Consider the following 8,144-nt stretch of genomic DNA (forward strand, 5'->3'; position numbering starts at 1 on the left):
TGCCTGGTCCTACTAGCGCTGTGTGACTCCCATCAGGTTTGGCATAATTTTGAAGGAGAAGGCCTTCATTTTTCTTCTAATAACGTTCAACCAAGTGGTAGAGACAAACTTGATCATGAGAATGAGCACACCTCCTCTCAGAACCACATTCAGAGAAACCCATAGTTGGCATCCTGACCCCCAACACTCCCCTTGTGAGTCAGAAAGTACTCTTCAGCCTGAACACGTAGTCATTTAAATAGGTGCAGATATCAGGTTTTACAGCTTTTGAAAAGACTCAATGTTAGCAAGCCTGCCGAATAACATGAAGAAAATGTCTGGATCGCCACTAAACTTGGGAACCAATTTAAGGTAGTTGATACATAAAATGACATACCATCTGAAACCTAGTCAAGATCCCGTACCTTGCCCTCCTTCACCAATGCTAGCCTACATTATTGCAGCCTTCAGCTGCAATCTATTCGTTTTTTCGTTTCTCCATTTCTTCCATTGCCATCTTCAACAGCCTCAACTTTTGGTCCAGCTCCAAAAGTTTACAACCTGCTGCTTAACGCTGTCCTTCATTATTTTTGGTGGTCAGCTTACCTCAGTAACTGCTCCTTGGTGAATATATCTAGCAACTCTGCCACAGTTGCATCGATTTATTCCTCCAGGTCAGGCTCCTTCAAAACATACTTATGGAAAAACCAACTAAACTTTTGTGGATGAGCCACCTGACCGAGGTTATGACCCCTGTCTGGATCCACTCAAACCTATAAGTCAAAAAGAAAACAATTGCAAAATGAAAAAAAGGATCATTTTATTAAAGGGATACAGCTTGCCCAAACACATCACGATGAACCAAAAGGAAGACAACCATAGAACACATTGACCCTGAAGTAGTTCTCTGCGTGGGAGAGCCAACTGTCTTCGCAAAGATCATAAAAGTGACGCTTCACTTTTTTTTAACCTGGTGGCTTCAAATTCTGCCCCATTTCACAGCCAATGCCAGAGTGGAAGACTTTGCGTCATCAAACTTTTCTCTTTACTCTTTCAGAGTTCTTATAGCATTCTGCAATAACGCAGAAGCTTTGAGGAGGTCCATTCTTTTTTCCTGCAATAACTTTGTGACCGACTTTGTGCATTCAATTTGGGCTGATTAAAAATATGAATTTTTTTTTTTTTTCCAGTCTCAGACCCCGTTTACCCAGGCATTGTTGTACAAGGGGCTTTGACGATTTGCAAAAAAGCCAGCATGGCTCGCAATACGCACACGTTAAGGGGAATAACACAACCAACTGCATGACAATTTAAAACCAGCTTTAGTGATGGACGTAAAATAATGCGTTGAAAAACTACTATTGCCTGTAAGTGGAAAGGGACCCTTAAACTTACATGGGCCAGTTTGAAGGATGTACCTCTTAACATTAGCATCAGCTATGTTTTCAGGGAAATTACCTCGGTCTGTTGGGAAATCATTACCTTGAATTGTGTTGTGTATGTTTAATATCTCAGCTACCTCCGTGGTTGTTCTCAGCTAAGATACCTCCGTGGTGCTTCTCATCTCAGTTTCCTCCTCTATCTGAGTAGAACTGCTGCTAATCACCACACTAGTGCTACAACAGGGCAAAGCATGGTCATTGGTATCGTTAGAAGTTTCAAGTTCAGTGGGAGAAGGCACAAGGAAAAAAGAGTCCAACTTTGGGAGTTTGCAGTTAACTTCCTCTTTATTTTTATTTTCTTTCCTCTTTTGTGCCCCACTTTTGCTTTTAGACATTTTCAATTCAATGTAACATTCAGAATAATAACAATAGTTTCTTCAGCGTCGTTTAGCTGGTCTCTGGGCCTCTACAAATTCTCTTTTTTGCATAGGAAATTTCCTTTCCTATGGAGATGACCCGGAAGTGCTTGGAGGAAAGGTGGTTCGAATTCAAAAAATGCTTAGGAAAGGAGCCTCGATGCTTCCTTTAACCCTCCTTTAGCATAGGTTACTCCTGAGAAACCTTTGCGAAAGGAAAGGAGATAGTGGTATCCCATAATCCTTTAGGGCGGCAATATTTAAAGCAACATGCTACCGACAAAGTTTATCGACTCTACGCGAAGACGCATGGGAGACACGGTAAAGCAGAAGAATAAAAGAGAAGTAAATACAATTGATAATAATGGATACCAATTCCAGAAACATAATTATTTGAATACAAATGAATTCCTTTATTGCTGGTTAGTTAGCACATAAAATACACCATTAGAAAAGAAAATGCCAACTTCACATTTAAGAAAGACTACTGGGGGCATTTAATTTCAACATCAACCTCTTTTTTTCACATGTGAATTGGAATTCAAGTGGCCTAAAATATTCCCGTTGGCCAAGTCCGACCTAAGTGATTCTCACTGTTGGCGATAACCTGATTGAAATCAATGCGACAAGAACGCATGGATCAAAGAGCACTTGTTGCAGTCAATCTTCGGAAAATTGTAGTATCACACTAGAGACGATAGAGGTCGGCAATACTCGCCGTCGCACAATGACGTCGGTTAGGAAGAGTGGAGTCTTATTCAATTTTAAACAGTGCTGTCTTTTCCTATGTCCATCCAAAGGGGAAGCACCTTTGAATCTCTCCTTGATCTGATGACGTTTTCCACAAAGGTTAAGGAAAAGAGGCATAATGGATAGGAGATTTGACTATTCGTAGAGGCCCTCTGTCTGTAATGACAGCCTACAGTTGACGACCGATGACCAATCCAAATGCAACAAAATAGATTAACAAAGATTATTTTTTAGTCACACCATGATAAAATAGTGTATCTTCAAAGGTAGTTCGAGTAACTACCAACCTATTAGCCCTCTCCCGCTCCGCCCCTGCCGCGAGCACCAGAGCACTAGGCTGTCCAACAGCCAGAAGTGAGTCGACGGTGCCTTGGTCCATCCAAAGGGGTCCCACCATTTGTCAGGTTCACGGTCCCGTCTCCAGTAACAGGTCTGCAGCCAGCAGAAAAAGGCACCAGAGGAATTCTATGTAGAAAAGGTAACAGCACATGAGGCACTGAGCACAGTACCAGTGGATCTACATCTTAACTTCAATATTTTCATTGATGCATTTGTTTATTTCCCTTTTGAGGCCGGCCACTCGCTCACTCACACACGCACTGGCAATGTTAACATTGTAATGTTATTAAAGCCAGTATGTTCTTACCCATTGGTTCCACTTAGCAGTGATTGTCCTTCAGGTCGTGCCGCGGTCTGCCCAGGGAGAGCCCCGTCTACAGTCGTGACCCTGAGCCAGGGAAGGAGAGACGCCAGCCACAGTTAGTATAATCCTGGTACTGTCTGAACCTATTTACTCCATTCAACAATTTTTTAGCACAATGCAAATGTAAGTGGTACCTGCTCAGTCACTCCTCACACTGTCTCCTGGGAGGCAGCATGAAGCACAAACAGAAACAAGTAAAAGCTCACAGTATGCCCTACTGGAATGGAGTGGGAGCGCCCGTCTCTCCTATCTCTCAATGAAATAACTTAAATTTGATAAATATATTATATTATCATTATTTGTTGTATGCTATAGAATCTGCTATTATTTTAAAGGACACTGGGAGGTAAAGTGTAATTTTCTTCTACTATCGTTTAGCATTTTGGTCATTTAGCCGATTCAACTAACCAAAGCATCTAATTTTGACGACAGATACATGTCATTAAAGATCCCATGGCATGAAAATTTCACTTTCTGAGGTTTTCTAACATTCATATGAGCTCCCATAGCCTACCTATTCTCCCTCAGTAGCTAGAAATTTTGTTGGGTGTAAAACGAGCACTAGGCATTCTGCTCCGCCTTTGAAAAAACGAAGCTAAGACGCGCCGTTATGGCATTTTCCCCGTATGTCGTCATTAGGGGAGATGCCACCTCCCCTTTCTCTGCCTTGCCAGCCCAGATAATTTGGCCCGCCAATGCGATATGACCGTGCGAGCGCCACATGTGTGTGTGTGTGTGTGTGATTACACACATTGTAACGCAAGTGTTGTACACTTCTTTGTTATTTGGATAACCGTTCTGCTGTTGGTGTTATGGCACATAACTCGTCGGACCCTCGTCTCTGGTGTTTCCACAACGAGACTCGTAGTGGGGGTTTTCTCAGCCATGGTTGAGAAGGAATTGGGGGAAAGGAACTTTGACTTTGACTCCCTGAAGTACATGAACCACGAAATGGAGGGGAAAGGGATTGTTGCCCACGATCGTCTTCCGCTTGAGCCCCGCTACCCGCTTCCGAGGGACCACCACCTCGGCCCGGTGGTCCCTTGGCAGCGAGGCGCCGGCAGGAGACAACCGCGGTCAACAATCGCGGGCAACAAACATTTTCTCCTCCATGTCGTGGTTCAGTCTACTTCAGATTGATGAAGAACCAGAGATGTCGGAGAACCTGACGCAGTCGTTTGAGATTCATAATATCGTTTGGAGGTGCACAGAGCTTTTGGCCATGATAATATATATTATATGATAGATATCTATGTATAATATGATATTATTTAGATATAGAGCTCCAGGACTCCCGCCGGAGGACCCGGAGTGTTCTAGAATATTTACAGAACACGGCCGAAGGCTGGGTGCGCCTCGCCATTGCAATACATCCACTGTAAACAGAGCACATGGTACCGTGGCCGCAAGTTGCTCAGGGCCACACCCCCATCCTCCTCCTTGACCCGCCTCTCTCCTCCTCATTTGCATTAAAGCTACACTGAAACGGCGCATTTGGGGAAAGCTCAATGTGCGACTGGCTCTTGGTGGCTGTAATTTTGCCCCATGGCTGAATTTCGGGAACATCTTCAAATACTGTGCTAGGGGCCCACTACCATCTACATTAAAGCATCCATAAAGTTGCATGCCATAGGACTTCTTTAGGTCCGTTCAGTGCAGGTAACTCCAGTCCCTGGTTCTGGGTTTGCCTACAGGATGATTTCAATATCAAAGTGATGGACAACAGGATCCATGGGCATAAAATAACAATTACATATCACAGAGCAATTTATCCGATACATACCTAACAAGTTTCTTGTCAGGAAAATCTCAAACAGTATATTAATATAAATACCAAAGTCAGCAAATAGGGCTTGTACAGCAGACTGCATCATGGGATTTTTTGTTGGCGATACTCAGCCGTATATCAACGTAAATATATCGTAATCTACTGAAACATTGTTTTGCCGAGGTGGCATGAGAAGCGCTGTGGCAGTTTGAAGTGCAACAATTTCTCTCTAATTTTCGCAAAATTAGCAAATCATTTCATGATTGATTACTAAACAATGACCAAAAAAACATTACTACCAACAGAATGACTATCATTCCAATGCTCCTATGCTTGCAAAATGGAGGTGGTCATTGTGATGTGACGTCCCAAAGTACAAGCACTATAAACTCTGGATTGTTAGGGTGTGGACTGAATCCTCTCCCCCTCCCTTTCTGTTGTGGGTAGTTTGCACTTCATTGAAGTCAAAAAAGCTTCAGCTGCACCCTCGCCCTCCTGTGAGTTGCATGTCTTGTCCATGTGAGAGTTAAAAGTAAAAAGATTTCTGTTGTCTAGTTCCTCAACTTAATAAAGTGGCATACAGGTTAAAAGCTAAAACATCAAATGTGATGATTAGAATAAACCAAACTAAAAGTCAAATGCATGTTTCTAGTAGGAAGAGTCAAATTATAATTATCAGACTTAATGTCACACAGATTCCAAGCATCATCTTGGTGCTTTTTCACCATTATTCATTTTTATACAAATAATTACTATGTGAAATGTGAAATGAATTCCAGAATTCTAGTTAATATAGAATTCAGAACTAGAACGGCGGCTTGTAACGTGCTTTCGAACCCCCGATCAGATGATTGGAACATAGCATTGTGGCACCAGTTGGCGAATAAACAATACATAACACACAATATAAACACAATGAAACAATAATACACATACACAATAAGAAAACAAGAGATTTCAATTATTTCAACAAACTGGGGACACTCACATCTGTTTCCTTTTTCGTAGCCACCACCACGCCGCCACCACCGCCACCACCGCCACCACCGCCACCAACACCGCCAACGGCACACCAACAGTAATCCAAAACATAGCTGATGGGTACATAGCACCTCAAAAAAATAGCCTTATTTACATGAATGGCGTCATTGAATATGACATGAAATCTCTCACTGTTGCGACACTTAACTGTCTAGATAAAGTAATGGAACCTGATGTCATGGAAACGTCCAACAGAAAGGGGAAAAAAACATCACCTGGCTGGGTACTTTGGTCCTTGTTTGATGTGTGATCTGTTTAAGTTAAGAGATCAGTTCAATGACAATGGTCAGTATATACATACACACATTGTGTATGAACAGCATTGCGTATAAACAGTATAAACAGCTTACCAGAGTCAATGTCAGTCTGTTCACTTGTGTTGTTTAACTGTTGTTTGGCTATTGCAGATATGAGAACAGTTTAGCACACACACACACACACACACACACACACACACACACACACACACACACACACACTAGAAGAAACACATCAGCTTACGTTTTCCTGGGTCTAATAAAGAGGAAGCATCTGAATCTGTTGAAGATGAGTGATCTGTTGACAAGTATGAAGCTATTATGAAGCAACAGGTGGCAAAATAGTTAGGCCTTAGTTGATAGTGTTACAAGCATCGCTTTTCCTCTTACCGATCACAAATTTCACGCAGAATTCTATAGCTTTGCCATTACTTTCGGAAAAGCATTTTAATGTCAGGTTTTGACAGAGTTTTTGTTTAGGGAGTTTGCCAATACGTTCGTCCAGTTTCATCTTTAGCAGATACAAAAAGAGAGTAAACATCAGACATTGTTCGGGAACAACAGTGAACAATTATTTACATCAAATTCATGATTCAAATACAACTTTTTCAAAGAAATTCAAAGTGTCACAGATGCAGAAGCACATGCGACCGGCGTAGTGACCAAAGCCATTGGAGAGGTATAATCCTCCTACTCACTCCTTTACTCACTCTAGATGTCAAACCTACTGTACAAAATAGGTGAATTTGTATTTCATGATAGCATATGTTTGCAAATATCACCTCCATAAGGAGATCATAAGGAACTAAACATTCCGAATTTAAAAGAAACATGCATGTCTTTTACATTTTGTTCCATTCAGAGTTTATCATTGATGCACTACAAGGGGGAAGGTGTGTTACTTTGCATTGTTTCCTTATGCACAGGCTATGGCCACACACACCCTATAACATAAGGGATATGGGCTTATTATCATCTATTTCATAGGCTTATAGGCTGTTGTTCATCGAAAGGCAATTAGGCATTATGCATATTCGTATTAGTCTACAAACATGCGAATGATCAAATGAAACAGATCATACATGTAGGCATAGGCCTATATATTCAGAAAGACGCTATAAAGAAAAATAAGCCAATTTATGGGTCTATTAAATCTTACCTGATTGTCGTCGTAAACTTCATGCTCATTACACACTTCAACCCAAGGCCAGGGATATTTATAATATCCATCACCGGTTGAAATGTTTTTACATCGTATAGTTTCTTCACGGATTTCAAGGCAGTTTATGGTGTCTAAAAATGCGTAAATTGCCAATTAAACCACAGCGCCAACAGAACAAGTGTATGCAATATCCAAAACAGAAACCATGTTATCCTATATAGCGCTAGTCAATATATAAATAAAAACTTTCGACATTCCTTTCAACAATCGCCGTTATTTCAGTTATTTCCAGACCCATTTCCCAAGTCCTAGGATAGGTCTAATCTGTGAACAATCTGAAAGAATCCCACAGGTGTGTCTCGTACCGCGCATCCATTTCAAGGTAATTTGACAGCGAGCTGCTCTCCTCGGACAGGATTCAGTTTAAATGTATAAGTCCTGTAGTGTGAGCTTGGAACGTGTCTTGCTTCTTACCTGTTTCGTGTGATGTGAGAGAGATTGACAGAATACAAGTCACATAAAATAATCCATTCATTGTACGCCATGGCTTGGTCTGGGGCAGCTCGGGAGCCATAAGGAAGTTATCCACTCAAGAGAGGAGCTGCTTTCTGACTTCCGGACTGCAATTACAACGCCCAACACGTTAACTTTGACCCCTGCAACTTCGGTCCCTTTCTTTCTTAAAG

General features: G+C 41.7%; 1 long non-coding RNA gene across 5 annotated transcripts; it reads right to left on the minus strand.

Annotated features, from left to right (window-relative positions):
• Nucleotides 1-1,184: 1,184 nt before the first annotated feature.
• Nucleotides 1,185-8,144, minus strand: LOC307082774. Of its 5 annotated transcripts, none has more exons than XR_013812251.1 (7): nucleotides 7,933-8,144; nucleotides 7,456-7,589; nucleotides 6,687-6,807; nucleotides 6,390-6,594; nucleotides 5,987-6,290; nucleotides 3,174-3,254; nucleotides 1,185-2,992 (listed from the first exon to the last, which is right to left on the minus strand). It is a non-coding gene; the product is annotated as an uncharacterized lncRNA (long non-coding RNA). The 5 variants fall into 5 exon arrangements; XR_013812252.1 differs by having other exon boundaries at nucleotides 1,187-2,992; nucleotides 5,987-6,092; nucleotides 6,255-6,594; nucleotides 7,933-8,141; XR_013812253.1 differs by having other exon boundaries at nucleotides 1,188-2,992; nucleotides 5,987-6,594; nucleotides 7,933-8,142.

The sequence above is a fragment of the Pollachius pollachius genome (genome assembly GCF_949987615.1).
Source record: "Pollachius pollachius genome assembly, chromosome: 11".
Taxonomy (NCBI): domain Eukaryota; kingdom Metazoa; phylum Chordata; class Actinopteri; order Gadiformes; family Gadidae; genus Pollachius; species Pollachius pollachius.